Here is a 19,784-nt window from a genome sequence, read left to right as displayed (position 1 = left end):
CAGAGAGCTGTAATATCATGAATGTAATGGATTCTGTGTCCTGTCGAATAAAGAGAAAGCCTGTTTAAGAAGCACGTAGTGATTCACACACACAGAGCACATAGAAGATCAAATACAAAACAAAGCATTTATCGTGCTACTTTAGTTGCGATGGGATTTGAGAAACTAGTAAATTAAAAGATTTTAAGATGAAGTTTATGATGTCGTACTTTAATGACAAAATAAAGTACATGATTAAAGTAGAAATTTCGAGATTAAAGTCCATCCATCCATCTATCCATTATCCAACCCGCAATATCCTAACTACAGGGTCACGGGGGTCTGCTGGAGCCAATCCCAGCCAACACAGGGCACAAGGCAGGAAACAAACCCCGGGCAGGGCGCCAGCCCACCACAGGGCACACACACTAAGCAAACACTACGGACAATATAGAATTGCCAATGCACCTAAGCTGCATGTCTTTGGACTGTGGGTGGAAACCGGAGTAACCGGAGGAAACCCACACAGACACGGGGAGAACATGAAAACTCCACGCAGGGAGGACCTGGGAAGCGAACCCTGGTCTCCTAACTGCGAGGCAGCATTGCTACCACTCCACCATCTGAGATTAAAGTTCTGTGCTTTTTTCTCACTATGTCCCTACTTTTTTTTTTCTCTGTACCCTAATAAGCTTCCATATGAAACTCAGACGGAGGACTGCGACTCACCTTTTCACGGTGACTTTGATATTTGACACCTGTTTTTTATTTTGGGCACTGTACGACTTTGTGAATTTGAACTTTCGAGTTTCTCCGACACTCTATGTCACTCGATCAACTTCCTTTTGTTGTTTATACCACTTTTTAAACCAACAAATAGTACGTTTTTCTTTGCCTCCATTTGGTATTCGCTGAAATTCTATTTCCTCCATGCTTTTGCCATTGCCTTTTCATAGAACGCTGAGGTTAAGGGCTATTTATATTGATTTCCATATTCAAAGAGCTGTAATTCTTGGAGGAGTAGGGGAGTGGCATTACTTTTCACGCTGACCGGGATTTATGGAGTGGAAGAACGTAGAAGTTGGTGTACGCGTAGATTTATGCATCTGGATTTTTTGTGCATAAGCATATTTCCGCTTTTGTCTGTACACCATGTTTTAGTGTGAATTCTACGCACAGTGTTATGCATGAGGCCATAGGACCAGATAATATTTTCCTTCGAGTTCTTAAGGAGGTAAACAAGTACAGATATAAACACTTGATGCATATTTTTAGGAAGTCACTGCGCACTGTGGAGATTCTGAAGGACTGGAAAATGGCAAATATCATCCCATTTTATAAAAAAGGGGGACAGGGCAGATCCAAGCAACTATAGGCCAGTAAGCTTAACATGAATCACAGGAAAATTAATGGAAGGAATTATTAAGGAGAAGATTGAGCAACACATGACAAGTACAGGAGTTTTACTGAACCTTATCCAATGTCTTAGCAGTATTTTCGATTGGATGAATAGTAACTTTCTCAAACTAAATAAGAATAAAGCAGAAATCTTAGTGATTGGCAAACATGGATATAGCAAGGTTATTAAAAAAAAAAAACTTGATCCCTTAGGTTTTAAAATTAAGGCAGAGTTAAAAAATAATTTAGTGATAATAATCGACTCTGACCTAACTTTTAAATCACACATTAACCAGATAACTAGGACTGCTTTTTTCACTTAAGGAATATAGCAAAAGTTAGACCTTTGTCACTTTACAAGACACTGAAAATTAGTTCACACTTTTGTTTTTAGTCAAATAGATTACTGTAATGCACTCCTAACAGGACTACCTAAGAAAGACGTCAATCAGATGCAATTTGTGCATAATGTAGCAGCTAGTGTCACAAGAATGAGTCAGAGACATCATAAAGGGTTGGGGCAGCCACCTGTATATTATGCTTGGCTGCAAAATTGCTTGTTTTTATACAAGATGTGTATAGTTCAGAGTCCAGAACAGAACTGCCTGTACTGAGGCAAGATGGCAGGTTTAAAGGCCTGGAAAGGAAATGACGTCAGCGTTGCAGGAACTGGGAGTGACATCCTCGAGTCCGGAAGTGACGTCATCCTTGGGGCCGGCAAGAGGCAGGATTTCCCGGGAAAGGTCTGCAAGGGACTGAGAGAGAAAGTCAGTACACTCCGCCGCCCCCTGGCCTGGCGTAGAATTACTAGTGTTTAGGCCCTTCAGCTGTTTCCCATGCGCACGTGTGTGACACTAGAATCTTAATGTGAAAAAGAAAATCTGAGCACATCACAACAGTTTTAGCATCGTTACAATGGTTACCTATGACATTCAGAACTGACTTTAAAATACTGCTAATGGTTTATGAAGCCTTAAATAATCTCTCTCCATTCCATGTTTTGGAATGCCTGTCCCCCTACACTCCACGTTGTAACCTTAGATCTTCAAATGAAGGTCTCCTTGTAATTCCAGGAGCCAAACTTAAAAGAAGTGGTGAGGTGGCATTTTGCTGTTATGGACCTAAAATCTGGAATACTTTACCATTAGAAATTCAGCAGGCTAATATAGTAAAACATTTTTAAAAAATGCTAAGAACTCATTATTTTAATATGGCTTTTTCAATAGCTACTTTTCAGTTCTATTCTTAATAAACTATATGGGCATTGAATTGTCATATTCCTCAGGGATCTGCAGTCTGTGCTAATCCCCAGTATTCTCTGATGGTTTTTTTTTTTTTTGTGTTCTCCTATGGTGGCGATCTGCGCCACCGCCACCTGATCAAAGCACCATGCAGCCCCCTGAGGTGATGGAATGAAGGCGGGTGTCTCAGCTGTCCATGAGACTCATTTCATTAAATCCTATCATCTGAAGCATGAAAACTAAGAGTTTTGATTTAGGAGCACTTATGTTGGGTAGAGTGCTCAGTAGAAGATAGGTGGTCTTTTTGGCCTCTGAACCCCTGCAGATTTTTTCTTCTACAGTCTAACTGGAGTTTATTTTTTTCTGTTCTCATGGCCATCATACCTTACCTTGTTTTGTTGTCATTTACTTCTTTAATATCATTGCTTAATTATAATTGTTTCCTCTTCTTGTAACTTTCTTTTTGTCATTTTGTAAAGGACTTTGAGGTACATTGTTATATGAAAATGTGGCATAAAAATAAATGTTGTAGGTGAACAGTCAGCATGGGTTCAGAAGAGAGAGGTTGTGTTTTATTAATATGCTGGAATTCTATGAGGAGGCAACACAAGGGAATGACCAGAGTGGAGCAGATGATATTATTTATCTGGACTTTCAGAAAGCACTTGATAAGGTGCCACATGAGAGGATGGGCATCAAACTAAGTGACAGTTCAGGGTGATGTTTTTAGATGGGTGCAGAATTGGCTCAGACACAGGAAGGGTGATGGTGAGAGGAACCTCATCAGAATTGGGTGATGTTAAGAGTGGTGACCAGCAGGGGTCAGTGCTGGGACTATTGCTATTTTTAATATACTGTATATAAATGATTTAGATAGGAATATAATTAACAAGCTGGTTAAATTTGCAGATGATACCAAGATAGATGGATTAGCAGATAATTTGGAATCCGTTATATCATCACAGAAGGACTTGGACAGCAGACAGATTTGTGGAAGATGAAATTTAGTATCAGTAAATGTAAAGTATTACACATAGGAAGTAAAAATGTGAGGTGTGAATACACAATAGGATGTCTAAAAATCAAAAGTACACCTTATGAGAAGGATTTAGGAGTCGCACTGGACTCTAAGCTATTGACTTCCAGACTGTTCAGAAGCCATTAAGAAGGCTAACAGAATGTCAGGTTATGTAGCACCTTGATGTGTGAGTACAAGTCACAGGAGGTTCTGCTCAAACTTTATAACACACTGGTGAGGCCTCATCTGGAGTCCTGTGTGCAGTTTTGGTCTCCAAGCTGCAAAAAGAGGACATGGTGGCACTAGAAAAAGTCTAGAGAAGAGCGACTAGGGTGATTCAGGGATTCAAGGGTTGAATTAGGAGGAAAGATTAAAAAAGCTGAGCCTTTACAGTTTAAGAAAAAGGAGATTAAGAGGTGACCTGACTGAAGTGCTTAAAATGATGAAGAGAATTAGTCCAGTGAATTGACACTGTGATTTTAAAATGAGTTTATCAAGAACATGGGGACACAGTTGGAAACTTGTTAAGGGTTAAACATTGTTAAACTTTAGGAATTTGTTTCTTTACATAAAGAACTCATAGTCACTTGGAATAAGTGACCAAGTTGTGTGGTAGACATTAGGACTTTAGAGACCTTTAGAATTTGATGTTATTTTGGAGAAATTAAGTGGACAGGTCTGGCAAGCTCTGTTGGGCTAAATGGCCTGTTCTCTAAATATTTCTAATGTTCTAATTATTTTTATTTATATTTGTCTGACATCTTTATTTAAGGAAACTTACAATATTTTAGATACAATTGGTTAAATTTCTGTTTTTCTGAGTGGAGCACAGGCAGGTGAAGTGACTTGTTCAGGGTCACCCAGTGTCAGTAGCGACATTTGAACCCACAACCTCAGAGTTTGACCACAGCCTTAATGGCTACACGACTCTCCCCACCAATCTTATAATCCTTTGGTGAACACCCTACAAATACTGTTTACTGCTACTGAAGCCCATTGTTTTGTGTAATTACTGGACAATGCTGGATGTAAAAGACATTTGTAAGTTAGCAAGGTTAAGTTCAATTGATAGAAGTATTTTCTAAGTTATGTTAAAATGTTTGCCTATATATTAATGCATAGTCTATGGGAGATTCTATTATATCTCCCATAAGCTAAACTGAAATGGAATATTCTAACAGATTAGTCCCTGTTTGTGATCTGCCTTGCAGTTGGTATGGCATGGAGGAGAACAGTTTCAGACCGTATCATGTCATCTTGAAAGTATTGACCATATTAAATGTGCCATATGCATAGAACATAGTGAATGTATTAAGTAAATCATATGTAAGTCTGCCATAGAGATAACACAACCTTTACGTATAGAAAGTAATTGAAGTTTAACAAGAAAAAGCTAAGTTTGTTGACAAAACATTTTTTTTCCTTTTTTGACCTTTTATCCTGCATGTGTAATAACTTTTTTCTCCATTTTTCTGTGAACTGTTTTGCTTTGGGGCGGCATGGTGGCGCAGTGGGTAGCACTGCTGCCTCGCAGTTGGGACACCTGGGGACCTGGGTTCGCTTCCCGGGTCCTCCCTGCGTGGAGTTTGCATGTTCTCCCCATGTCTGCGTGGGTTTCCTCCGGGCGCTCCGGTTTCCTCCCACAGTCCAAAGACATGCAGGTTAGGTGGATTGGCGATTCTAAATTGGCCCCAGTGTGTGCTTGGTGTGTGGGTGTTTTTGTGTGTGTCCTGCGGTGGGTTGGCACCCTGCCCAGGATTGTTTCCTGCCTTGTGCCCTGTGTTGGATGGGATTGGCTCCAGCAGACCCCTGTGACCCTGTGTTCGGATTCAGCGGGTTGGAAAATGGATGGATGGATGGATGTTTTGCTTTGAATTTTCATTAAACCTTTTTAAAATGAATTTTGCCAACTCAGTAGCTTCTCAATTTTGTGAAACTGGAAAAGATGCAGCTACACAGGGTAAACACAGCTAATAGCACATAAAAAGGAAAACTGACATAAAATTGATAATATTTACAGCATTAATTTATGGAAAATAAGAAAAAGGAAACACCCTTAAGCTAAGAATGAAACCCTGACAGTATTGCAACATATTTGGGGTCAACAAACCCCCAGTATCAGAGTTGTATGCATGATGCTTTATTGTTGAATCCAAATGTTCTTTGTGCTCCTCATCTTGGCAGCTAATTCTATAAATTTAAATTGCACAATACTCTTACATTGCCATTTGTTGCAGTGTGAACAGTGACCCTGGATCCACCCCACTCTTATCCACTCCTGCACCTGTGTACCAAGAAGGAAACACACTGTATAATACCCAGAGACAAGCCCTCTAAAACCTATGTCCACTGTTATCACTTGTGACAGATAGGGGGCGCTCTCTGTCCCTGAACCCACAGGCAACACTTTGAGACACCAGGTAAAAGTCCAAAGATGAATTTATTATATTAACACTGTGCACAAAGCACCTCCACCTCCACTATACTCCCAATAAATCAATAATCAACAATACACCAATCAATAACAATTCCTCCACTCCCAGAAGCTCCATTCCACTCCCTCCCAACTCAGCTCGATCTGCTGGGGTTTCCCACAGTCCTTTTATATCCCTCGACCCGGAAGTGCCTCTGTCCCTCAGTCCACGTGACTACCATAGCACTTCCAGGTCAGATGAAATCTTCTTTTTCTTCAGCCCGGAAGTACTTCGCTTCTTCCGTCCTCGTGACGAGGTAGTACTTCCGGGCTGTGTGGAAAATATAAATCCCCATGCCTCCCTGCAGTGTCTCCTGGGGGCCCCCATGGTATCCAGCAGGGCTGTGAAGTAAAACTCCAATGTCCATGATGCTCTGAGGGAATTCGAGGCCCCTCCATGTTTCAGGGAGGACTCCATCTAGCGATATGGGGGTATTGGCCGGGATAAACTACCGGCCATATATCACACACTCTTTATGGTGACTTCCTACCCTAAAGAGCCATAAGAGTTGCCATCCAGTTCCATGAGTTCCAGAAAACAGTTGGATGCCTCTAACCAGCATACCCCTAGATGAAGTGTTCATTGTACCCTGTGTTTACTTCTGATTGTGACTCACTTGTTTCCCCTTCTGATCTTCAGTCTGTTCCTGCGCCATTTTGGTGGTACACTAAAGAGCAAAGCAGCAAAGTCCACTAATTCTCTACTGCAACACAGCTGGCTGCCTTTTCATTATGTTCAGCAGCCCTGAGGTGAGAATGGTGGCTTAGCTGATGTCTCCCACTAAACTTCTAAAAAGACCAACGTCATACAGGTCTTGCCTTGTTTTAAAAATTGTGAACTGCTTAACTGTCGTATTTTAATTACGCATTAAAGAAACTGTAACCTTTTTGAACACTTGCTGGCCTTGTAAAGCTCACACCAACCTACTCACCACTGCTGCTCTCACCCATTAACTACCTGCTGTGCGTCGTTATCTTCCATCCATCCATCCATTATCCAACCCGCTATATCCTAAATACAGGGTCACGGGTATCTGCTGGAGCCAATCCCAGCCAACACAGGGCACAAGGCAGGCAACAAACCCTGGGCAGGGTGCCAGCCTACTGCAGGGCACACACACACCCACACACCAAGCACACACTAAGGACAATTTAGAATATCTTCACTGGGAGTTAGACACCATCTCTGCAATATATAAAATTATTTTACAGTCCCTCCCTTTCAAAGATCCAAGGAAAAAGACATTGGGAAAAAGATCTCTTAATCAATATATCAGAAAGGGAGTGAAAGGTAGCAAAGCAGAGAATTCACTGGAACTCCATATGTATTTTTCAACTCAGAATTATATATCGAGCTCATCTGTCTCACCTAAAACTGTCCAAAATGTTTCCAGGGCAAGATCCAACCTGCGAACGCTGCAATCAAGTCCCTGCCTCACTGGGTCACATGTTCTGGGCCTGCACCAAATTAACATCATTCTGGAGCAAAATCTTTAAGTGCCTTTCAGACAGCCTTGGGGTCACAATCCCTCCTAACCCATTAACAGCTGTGTTCGGTGTTCTTCCAGACGGACTTGAAGTGGAGAAGGACAAGCAAACGGTGATTGCATTCACTACACTTTTGGCACGCAGACTTATTTTGCTAAACTGGAAGAATCCTAACTCTCCTCTGATAAGTCAGTGGGAAACTGATGTTTTATATTATTTAAAATTGGAAAAAATCAAATATTCAGTTAGAGGATCTGTACAGAATTTTTTTAAAACCTGGCAGGATATAATCAATAAAATTTTAGAATAAGCTCTTAAAGCACAGAGGAAGTAATTATCTCCGCATTTCTTTTTCTTCTCCATTCATCTCTACTGGCCTATTAAACTCATCAATTTAGGTATGTCTACAAGCCTTAAGTTTTACCCTGTTTGCCATGCTCTCTCTCTCAAGGGTGGGGGTCAACTTGTTTTTCAATCCTATTTTTTGTAAAAATTGATTTATTTGTATGAATGATTACAATAAAATTAATAAAAATATAAAAAAGAATATCTTCACTGAGTAAACTCTCCTGTCTGCTTCCCTCCACGGTTGATTATCTGAACACCAAACTGCTGCTTTGCTTTAACTTTCAGCTCACCGAACTTAAATAAATGTCCCCCTCCTTTGAATGTTTGCTTTGGATCTCCCACTTGAGATGATTCATCCGTAGTGAATACCTAAGTGATCAGTCGTTAGTTACGGGTCTGTTCAGTCACACTTGGAGAATGCAAATCTAGTGGTGAAGGAACACGGAGAGACCTCCATGTAGAAGGACATGCAGATGATTAATCTTCATCTTGTATAGCAGTGGAAAGAGAAGAACTGAAAAAAGAAAGACAGACAGACACTTCAAATAGAAGTGGGGAGTTTTACTTCAATCATCGGTCATATATCAAAATACTAAGAATAGCCAAGAAAGAATGAAATATCTCTGTGACCAGAGCAGAGAAAGAGGACAGAAGAGGAGAGAGAAGGCTGGGATAGGAGACGTCATGGCTGGTCTAAGAGCAGAATCACATTCTTCAGAGTCATTTTGATTTCTTTATGTATAAAGTTGTGTCAACAGTTTTCAAAGCGTCTTCTGTTTGATTTAGTTCTGTTTTTAATTGTATTTATGAGATTTTCATGAGGGCTGTGGTACAGTCTGCCTCACGTAAGATGAATAAATTAACAGACCTCATCCTAAATGTTCATTTGAGGGGTGCGACACTAGGAACGTCTTTACACTTTCATTCCCCCTCTTTAGGTAACACGCCTACTTCTTTAGTATTTGTTCCTGTGATGTTGGTTATTAATCTACCATCCACTGGCACTAAATGCTACCTGAGCAGCCCACCCATATGCACCACTCCTTCCGCATGCTGTACATTTGAACACAAGTCCTTTGTCAGCTGCTCTCAAATGCACAATTATGTAAAAAAAAACTGCTTTAAGTTCTCATTAACTAACTTTGATGTTAAATCGTTACATTAGACAGACAGTCAGTAAGTGAGTGGGCCACCTGTCATCCTCTTACTGAAATTTGATTTACAAAACTACTTCAGTAAGTCACACAACTCCACATTGAATTGTTCTTCTCCTTCTTGATTCCAACTGAGTCAACTTTAAACTTGCTTTCTTTTTTTATCTCTGTAGTCTTATATTTCAACAGGACATCATTTAGCAACTCAGTGTAGTAACAACTAAACATTTTGTGTTGATATACATACATATGTTAAGTCTAGGAGTACAGTAAATCCATTATAAAACAGTGATAGATAGATCTTTATTTGTCAAATTTAACTTTTACAGAATCTCAATGAATTAATAGATATATATCATAACACATATCAACAACACCTCTCAAATACTTACCAGAATTACTAAAAAAAAAATGAAAACTTCTGAATTGGCAGTCCCAGTTCCTGTGAGACACTATACAGGCATATTGCTTTTGGTATAAAGGAGCCCCCTTAAGTGTTTCTTGACCTACTTCTGCTGAATGATTCATTGTCTGAAAGTCTTGGTGTGTCACAGAGAGGATGTTCATAACGGCACTCAGTTTTGCTTTCATTCTCTCCTTTGTGACTACATCCAGGGGGTTGAGAGTGTATATTATAACTGAATCTTTTTAATGGTTTTGATGATGCTGTGTTGCAGATAGTCTTCAAAGTTATCCCCCTGACTCCTCTGCCTTGTCTCATCCCCCTCATCAATAACCCCCATAAGTGCACAATAATCTGAGAATTTCCTTAACTGACCTGAAATGGTGTTATATTTCTAGTCGGAGGTGTACAGGGTGAAGAGAGACAGTGACAGACCTGTTCCTTGTGGTGCTCCATTGTTGCTCTCACAGTCCTTGAATCTCACAAATAGTAGTCTGCTCGACAGATAGTCGATAGTCCATCATCAGGACACCACAGGTTCATAAACCGTAGCTCTTACCAGGGATTCCTGAATGATATTGAAGGCAATGGAAAAATTAAAGAACATCATTCTCACTTTGTCCAGACTTGTGGAACAGACAGATAATTGCATCCTCCACTCCAACCTTTATCCAACAGGCAGACAGTAGTGGGTTCAGGTGGTCTTTCACAAATGGACTCCTTTAGTCCAGGACCAGCCTTTTCCGTATCTGGTCTGCAGTATGGATGGCCTGTACTGATGGTTAGAGATGCACTCATCACCAGTTGAAGTGGTAGGAGTTGCTAATGCAGTAGGATTTCCAAAGGGGGGACAGGCCATTGGAAAAAGGTGGTGGATGTAGGAGGAGAGAAAATCTGTCAGAAAATAGGATCAGGGCATTAGCTTTGTCATGTATGTCTGCATTATGTATAAATCACTGAGATGTAGTCAATATTGCTTGCATTAGCTGCAGTCCCATGACTGGGGGGATGGTGGGGTTATGACTTTTGCTGGGATGACTCAGCACTGCGCTTTCCAGCTCATGTCAATGCCGTTTAGCATCTGTCAGTTTCATGAGTTAATTATTTAACTGTAGTTCTTTTTTAATAGAATCCTCTATCATGTTTGAGTACTTCTGCCTGACTCGTCTTCCTCACTGGGTTTTCAACTCCATGTCTATTTTCACTCTCCTGATTTTGGCACCAACTTCAAAGAAGACACTGAGCAGACACCTTCATGAAGGCACAGCTGGCCTGAGTGACAGTTTGACATTTGGCCGTTGACTGCTAAGTATTATGGTGTGAGAAAGATGACACAATGGCCGATGTTTGTGGTGGAGTCTGCTATTTGGAGTTGTAAGTTGTAGGTACAGAATGAAGAATTCAATTTAAACACAATGAAATTGAGGCAGCGAGAGAAAAAAGTTGTCCAGCTTCTTTATAAACCTCAACTCACTGGACACAACTTTAGTGAAGCATATGAATGTTTCTGTTGGGAGTTTGTTGTTTGTGAAGCTAGTATTTTCAGGCATTTCTCTGATAGTTCAAACAATTGAAGTCCACTCAGTTGTCCATTTTCAGTGGCCTCATGGAGTCTGTGTATTGCCGTGAGTTTGTGTGGACCTCAGTTGATTAAGAATGAGGTCCTCAACTGCCCTTTAGGTAGCCTGGTTAGTCTCGAAGATGAAGCCATTGTGAAATGAGGCTTGTCAAGTACCGTCCCTAACAGTTAAACTAACTTTGGTGTTTTTCATTTTTAGGTTCAGGACCTTACAGAGCACAACTCAAGTTAGCAGCAAGGAGGATTGTGGACTCAAAATGGGAAAACAGCAAAAAGCTGTTAGCCAAATGCGTGAAGGAGCTTCAGTTTAAATACACACCACTTGTTCTGGTGAATGACGTGTCTGACATTTACCCTGAAAACAAATACAAAAAGTCACGTAAAAAGAAATGTAAAAGGTATATTCCTAAAGAAGACAAGCCAATTAACATTGAGGACCTGCTGACCATGAAAGAAAGGAAGATCCTACTGGTGGGTAAGCCTGGAATTGGGAAAACCTTCTGTGTCCTCCAGTTACTGAATTTGTGGGCTGAGAGCATTGAGAACACTCTCTATGTCTTTTATTTCGATAAAGAAACTGTGTTCTATGTTAGAGACTCTGAAGATCTGAGGTCCTTACTGTTCAGTTACTGTAAACCAGAGAGAATGATTGAAGACGATCTTTATAAAGATATCATAAATGGAAAAGCCAATGTGCTGCTCATATTTGATAGCTTTGATGAAATCCGGCTAACATCTCAGGATCAGAAAATTGAAAGAGTTATTGATAGAATATTGAAAAAATATGACCTGAAAGACACCAAAGTCATCGTTACTGGTCGACCTTCTGTAGAAGAACGGGAGCTACCAGACTGGGCAGACTGTAGGGTGGAAGTTCGTGGATTTGGTAAAAATTCAATTTCTGAATATTTCAAGACTACACTTGAAGGACAACCCATATGTGAGGAAGATGTGATGTTGTATGAGAAGAACATCAACATCTTCAGTCTCAGTCATGTCCCACAGTACGCATTCATAGTCGTGTGCTACATATTGAGTGAAGGCCACATGAAGTTACAACAGAAAATCTCCTCTATGACTGCTCCAAGTACGGTGACTGAGCTCTATGTGCACATATTCCGCCATTGTGTCGGTCAGCACATGTTGAAGGTGACACATTCTAGGGCAGGAGATGTTGATGAGTACATTGAGCAAAATAAAGAGGAGATAATGATATTAGCCAAAAAAGGGTTTGACGCTATTTTGAGTAAAAGTGTGAACCTTATTGATTGTCAACTGAAAAGAATGCCACATCAGTCCATCAAACGTTGTTTCTTAGGCTCCTCCAGCATTGACGAGACACTTACCTCCAAAGAAACCTACTTTGCTTTTCTCCATAACACAATGCAGGAGTTTTTTGCTGCTCTTTGGATTTTGGAAAATAAAAATGACATCAGCGACACATTTCAGCGCAGCCTGACTGCGGGTGAAAGTCACCTGAAGTATGTGATTTATTTCCTGTGTGGACTTTTTGCCAAAAAGAATTCCAAATTAATGTCAAGTTTATTTCAGGAAAGCCTTCCAGAAGCCATTTCAGAGTCTCTAGTCCACAACGTAATCAAGCTCATTCAATCAGCTGAAGAGGACATTGGAGGAGAGGAACGGATTTTGTTTGCTTGCCAGTGTTTATATGAGGCCCAGTCAACTAAGGCGTGTGCTCAGGTTTTGGAGGCCATCGATTCTGAGTTTTGTCTGGAGGACAAGCACATTGACCCGTACCAGAGCCGTGCAGTGACCTACGTAGTGAACGAAGCACTCAAGGAGACATATTCAGATTTGAAAATGCAGGACCTCCGGCTCTTCATCCTTGGATACAAACTGCTGTTGGAGTGTACAGAAAGTTACAGAGCATGGGGGTAAGTTTGTCCGACTGACATTCATGTGTAGTGTGAAGTATTTATAGACGGAGATAGCAGTCATGAGTATCCTCAACAACCAGGTATGTCAAGGAAAATGTGAATCCAGTTTATTTGTACTTATTCTTGGGCAGTGTGATGTTAGGTGTATAAATGACATTTACATCTACAAGTCAGTGTACTGTGTGGCGTTGCACAGTTAAAACCCACCACATAGATATAGGCATTAATCACACTGGCATAAAGTTAAACACACTTTGCACACATGAATTTCTGCCAGTTCACAGTGCAGACAAATAACGATGACTGCACATAAGGTTCAACAGTTGGCTCCATGTTTTGAGATGAAATGTCCACCTCAGGTGCCACCATAGCAAGGAGAAAAATGTAATAATTCTAAGAATCACTTTGATTGGTCATTCAAGAAAAGCAATTGGCACACTTTATATAGGGTTCTATTAAAAGTGTGTTAATTGTTAATTTATTAAATATTAATTATTTACATGTATATAGCACTTTTCTGACCTACCCAAAGCACTTTACATGGACAGTAGAGAGCCACTTCAATCAACACCAGTGTAGAGCATCCACCTCATGATGTACAGCAGCCATTTCTGGTACCAGTACACTCACCACACGTTAGTCAGAAGGTGAAGGGCAGAGAGATGTAGAGACATGGGATGATTGGGGTCCAGAACGACCAGGGAATGATGGGCAAATTAGACAGGACATCGGGGTTTACCCTACTGTTTTTGAAAGAGATCATTTATGACCACAGTGAGTCAGGACCTCAGTTTTACATCTCATTAAAGGATGGCACCATTTCTCAACAGTGTCCCTGTCACTGCACTCTACCATTAGGATGCACACAGAGACCACAGGGTAAGTGCCCCCCATTGACCTCACCAGCACCTCTTCAAACACCAACTCAGGCTGTTCTAGATGGCCTCACATCTGAGTACCAGATGGGCTGTGGAAGATGTGGACGATCACTTAGACAAGACAGCAGGTGTGATCATATAGCAGCTTTAGTTTCACATCATCACAGTGAGCAGGTTTCAGAAAAGCAGGCAATCAATATTACATGGCAGCATCAGGGCTCTTCTGAACAACTGTTTTTTGAGTGGGGCAAAGTTTTTTATACCCCTAGAATGCGTGATTTAATATTCATTATGAAAATGCAACAGTCAACACTTTATTATACACAATCCTTGAGCCTCTTCAATGCTCCTTGTGCAACTTGATTTCTTGGCCCCTTTGTTATGGCGTTCAGATGTAAACTAAGGGAAAAGTGATAAGGCAGTCTCAGTGTGGAATGCTTAGACCTTGAGTCCTTTTGACAAATATTTTTTCTGTTTGCTCAGCAAAGCATGTTTTTAAAGCTTTCTTCTGCTTAACGCCTTAGACAAGGATTAGTACAAGGGAACGAAGAGAACATTCATCTTCTACATTCCCTCCTTTTGAGCAAACAAAAAATACTTGATCGGGGAGAGTTGAGCGGGAAAGGGTAGGAGATGGGGATGAAGTGGAGTGGGCAGAGGAGTGTGGGGGGGCTGTGCTGATCTGAAGCATTTTTTCTTCGTGTAAAAAGTAGGCCTTTGCCATAGAGGCAGTAAAATACTTGGATACAATGTATCTTATCAAGGGAACAATACAGCAAGCTACAAGCAGGAGAATGATAAAAGCAACTGTAAGAGCAATGAAAACTGATTTAAGCCATTGACCCCATGACCCAAAAATGGGCATAAACCATTGGTCCCAAGGATTAGAAATGCCAGAATTAGTAGCTAGTTTGTTAGAGAGAGCAGTCAAATCTGCTAAAGCACGGGTGATTGATCCATCGGGAGCTGTATTATCTATACTAATAAAAGGCAAAGCCCTCACTGACTGACTGACTGACTGACTGACTGACTGACTGACTGATTCACTCACTCACTCACTCACTCACTCACTCACTCACTCACTCACTCACTCACTCACTCACTCACTCACTCACTCACTCACTCACTCACTCACTCACTCACTCACTCACTCATCACTAATTCTCCAACTTCCCGTGCAGGTGGAAGGCTGACATTTGGCAGGCGCATTCCTTACAGCTTACTTACAAAAGTTAGGCAGGTTTCATTTCGAAATTCAAAGCGTAACAGTCATAACTGGAACCTCCTTTTTGTCCATATACAGTAATGGACTGCAGCTCGCTGGCCGTGGGAGGCGGGGTTGCGGGGGTTGCATATTGCGTCATCACGCCTCCCACGTAATCACGTGAACTGACTGTGAAGGAGAAAGGACGGCCTTATATGGCATTCGTTTATAAAACAGCGGACAGGCTGTGTAAAGGAAGCTTCACAAAAAAACAAATCCTTAACAAATTGTTATTGGTATATTTTCCCTCAATTTAAAAAGGTTTTCTTTTCTTCTTAATTAAAATTTAAAAGCAATACTTCACCACTGCGAAGCCCCTCTAGCGCTGACGTCCGAGGTTCGATTACCGTAAGCAAGTGCACTGTGGCTGATGTTAGCTGACTTGCTGGCCAACCATAAAGCGTTACCTGGTAGGTAACCACCCACTCACTTCACTCCCTTACGGGAATCGAACCTTGGATGTCAGCGCTAGAGGCGAAGCCCCTAAAATTGCGCCACGGCGTGTGGTTCGTTTATTTGACAGCATGTAGATCGGGGTAATTACATTCACGGCATTCGTAGTCTGATTCACAATCTGATTGTATAGGTGGTTACCTACCAGGTAACGCTTATGGTTAGCCAGCAAGTCAGCTCGAAGTGATCACTCGTGTGAAGGCAGCTTCACAAAAAAACAGATCCTTAACAAATTGTTATTGGTATATTTTCCCTCAATTTAAAAAGGTTTTCTTTTCTTCTTAATAAAAATTTAAAAGCAGTACTTCACCGGTGCGAAGCGCAGGGATTTGAGCGACTGACGCATACAGACATATTCATGAGTGCAAGTACTTCGGAAAGAAAGCACCGTGTAAACCTAAAGTTTAAATTAAGCTCATAGACCTACAAAAGGTTGCCATTGATTTGAGGCAAGATTGCTTTTCTCCTGTACAACTATACGTTGCATTCTTAACAGTAAGCTTGCACGGCTTGGTCATATTACAACCAGAGTGCTGAACTGACAACGTGGTATACAAACAGAACTCTAACAATCGTAAAAAAAAAAAAAGCGAAGAACCCTTGCATTTAATAAAAAGGCTCCTTCCTTGGCGAAGCAAGGAAAAAGGAAGACCTTATATGGCGTTCGTTGATAAAACAGTGGAAAAGCTGTGTTAAGGCTGCTTCACAAAAAAACAGATCCTTAACAAATTGTTATTGGTATATTTTCCCTCAATTTAAAAAGGTTTTCTTCTTAATAAAAATTTAAAAGCAGTACTTCGTGGGGATTTAGATATAGATATATATATATATATCTATACTAATTAATAAAAGGCAAAGCCCTCACTGACTCACTGACTGACTGACTGACTGACTGACTGACTGACTGACTCACTCACTCATCACTAATTGTCCAACTTCCCGTGTAGGTGGAAGGCTGAAATTCGGCAGGCTGATTCCTTACAGCTTACTTACAAAAGTTAGGCATTTCGAAATTCAATGCGTAATGGTCATAACTGGAACCTCTTTTTTGACAATATACTGTAATGGACGGCAGCTCGATGGCCGTGGGAGGCGGAGTTGAGTGTCACGTCATCACGCCTCCCACGTAATCACGTGGAAAGACTGTGAACACAGTAGGGAGAAATGAAGGAAGAGCCGAAACAGCGAAGAACAAAAAAATTCATTAACAATTGAGAAGGGAGCGAAACAATAAGAAGCGAGCGAGTGAAGCATACAAGCATCTTCATAAGGGAAACAAAGCACGGTGTAAAACGTAAGTTTAAATTAAGTTTATAGAAACGCTCCCGCTGCGGATTGCAATAACATATTCGCGAGATAAAAGTTTAATGAGAAGACACGAGGTATAAACGAACCACACGGCGTAGCGCAACGTTAGGGGCAACAGTTTCAACCATTCTATGATCTGCTTCTCGCAACTGAAAGACGGCACATGGCGGATGTTAGCCGACTTGCTGACTGCAACGTTAGGGGCTTCAACTCTGGCGCTGACGATAGAGATTCGATTCCCGAGAGGGGATGCAGTGAGTGTGTATGCCTGATGAGCCCAGAATTAGGGAGAAACACGTGTCGCATACTCTTTGCATTATTTGAAAGTAAACTATTAAAACCATTCTATGATCAGCTTCTGGGAACAGAAAGAGGGCTCGTGGAGGATGTAAGGCGACTTCCTGACCAACTACAAGCGTAACCTGGCAGGTAACCACCCATACAGTTAGATTGTGATTCAGAAAACGAATGCCATGAATGTAATTACTACGATCTACATACTGTCAAATAAACGAAACACACGCCGTAGCGCGACAGCTGTGAAAAGCGAGGTTCACAAAAAAACAGATCCTTAACTAATTGTTATTGGTATATTTTCGATCCGTTTAAAAAGGTTTTCTTCTTAAAAAATTAAAAGCAGTACTTCGCCGCAACGAAGCGCGAGAATTTGGCTATATATATCTGCTTCTCACAATTAAAAGAGGGCACGTGGCCGATTTTAGACGACTTCATGACCAAACATAAGTGTTACCTGCCTGGTAGGGTTACCACTTTTAATACAAAAAAATAAGGGACGCATACTGCAGCGGGTGCCACATCCCAGTGCCAACACTTTGCAGACTCTACTTAAAAGACCCGCCCTCCTCACTGGACAGTTAAAAAGACCAATCAAACTAACGATGACATCAAGTATTACCCAATCAAAAGTAGGAAAGGAGGCATCTTCATAAAATGCGTGTGGGATGATTTGCATGAGACGCTGCTTTAAAAAAAAATGATAAAAAAAATACAGGACAAATCCCGTCCCGTATTGATTCAAAACGGGACGCGCAATTTCATTCTCAAATACGGGACGATTCCGTATTTTAAAGGACGGGTGGCAACCATACAGTGCCAGGTAACCACCCATACAATCAGATTGTGATTCAGACTAGGAATGCAATGAATGTAATTACCCCGAGCTACATACAAGGCGAAAGTCTTGCAACATTCAAAGATGATGGTTTGGGATAAGTACACCATAGAACATAAAAGAGCTTATGAAGCCTTGAACCGAAAAAAGCAAGATCTCAGAGATCGTAAAAAAAAAAAAATAGGAGGTAATGTCGTTTTACTCGCTGTAGATTTTAGTCAAACATTACCAGTTATTCCACGAGGGAGACAAGCAGATGAACTCAACGCGTGTTTAAAATCCATGTAATGGGCAAACAAAAAATGAGGTATACCCGAAGGCACTGCAGTAGTACTTAATGTAACTTTACTTCTTAAATGTTAATGTTTTACTGTTTAATAATTTATACGCTTCTTATATGTTGTTCAAATTCTTTTATCAAAATACCAGTGACAGCGCAATGCACGATAACATGGAGTGAATACACCATACGCATCCGCCCACGGCCGCCCTGGTGTGCGCAGATAGGAGTTGATTCTACAATAAAATAAAATAAAGATAAAAAGAGTAATACAATCATCACCCATAAAGCGGATAGTAGACGTGACGTACTATATGTGTACCAGATTTCAAGTCAATAGGTGAAACGGTTTGCGAGCTACAGGTGATTTAAAATCCTGGACAGACAAACGAATAGCCACGGTAGCAAATTACAGAAGAAGATTTTACTGTTTAATAATTTATATTTATATGAAAAGTGCTTCTTATATATTACTTCATATTCTCATATGATAATGATGTTAATGTTGTTTATATTGATTTCTCTGTTATTGAAACTGCATGTATGTGTGTATATGTATGTATGTATATATATATATATATATATATATATGTGTGTGTGTGTGTGTGTGTATACATATATATGTGTATATATATATATAATATATGTGTATGTGTGTATATATATACTGTATATATACTAGCAAAATACCTGCGCTTCGCAGCGGAGAAGTAGTGTGTTAAAGAGGTTATGAAAAAGTAAAGGAAACATTTTAAAAATAATGTAACATGATTGTCAATGTAATTGTGTTGTCATTGTTATGAGTGTTGCTGTCATATATATATATATATATATATATATATACATATATATATATATAAATATATACATACACATATATTACTTTTGAGCCTTATAGGGAAGATAACCCCAGTCATCAGTTCCAGTATTAGCAAAATCCCATTCCCACTCATCACAGTTACTTCCGAATCCTGAGTTTGTAACAGGTACACACACATATTTGTCAGACCAGGTCCACTGGACTTGACGACCAGTCCCACAGTCAATAATAGAACAGAAATCATCCTGAACTGATGTGGTGATTCTGAAAGGGAAGGTCAAGGTGACCAGGGCAGTCGACAAGGGGGCAAGGAAAGACATAGTAGTACCACAATCAAGGGTGCCATCTTTTGCAATGTGAGACGTGAATCCAGGCAGGCAGTCCCTCAACTTTAACAGCGTGTGGTGTTGACAGCAGAACTTGGAACGGTCCTCTCCACCGAGGTTGGTGCCAATGTTTCCTTCGAGTATCTCTAACCAGAATCCAGGTTCCTAACGGAATCGGGGAGTCCTTTGATGGCGGATTAGTTCTCCAGGCCTGGTTAACCTGCACGTGGACTTCCTTCAGAGAAACTCGGAGACCTGTAAGACTGGAAAGAAGATCATTGTCCACAGTATGCAGTGTAACATTACCTATGACCATGCCGACTGGCATGGGCCGTCCGGTCAGA

The 19,784-nt window shown here is 40.7% G+C and overlaps 1 protein-coding gene across 1 annotated transcript in view; it reads left to right on the top strand.

Annotated features, from left to right (window-relative positions):
- LOC114643014 (uncharacterized) overlaps positions 1-19,784 on the top strand; it is a gene marked incomplete at its 3' end in the record, with an annotated part of 1,911,439 nt that overhangs the window by 979,664 nt on the left and 911,991 nt on the right. The window lies entirely within an intron of this gene.

This window comes from Erpetoichthys calabaricus, chromosome 2 (genome assembly GCF_900747795.2).
Source record: "Erpetoichthys calabaricus chromosome 2, fErpCal1.3, whole genome shotgun sequence".
NCBI classification, from domain to species: Eukaryota; Metazoa; Chordata; class Cladistia; order Polypteriformes; family Polypteridae; genus Erpetoichthys; species Erpetoichthys calabaricus.
This window is presented reverse-complemented; position numbering and strand designations above follow the sequence as displayed.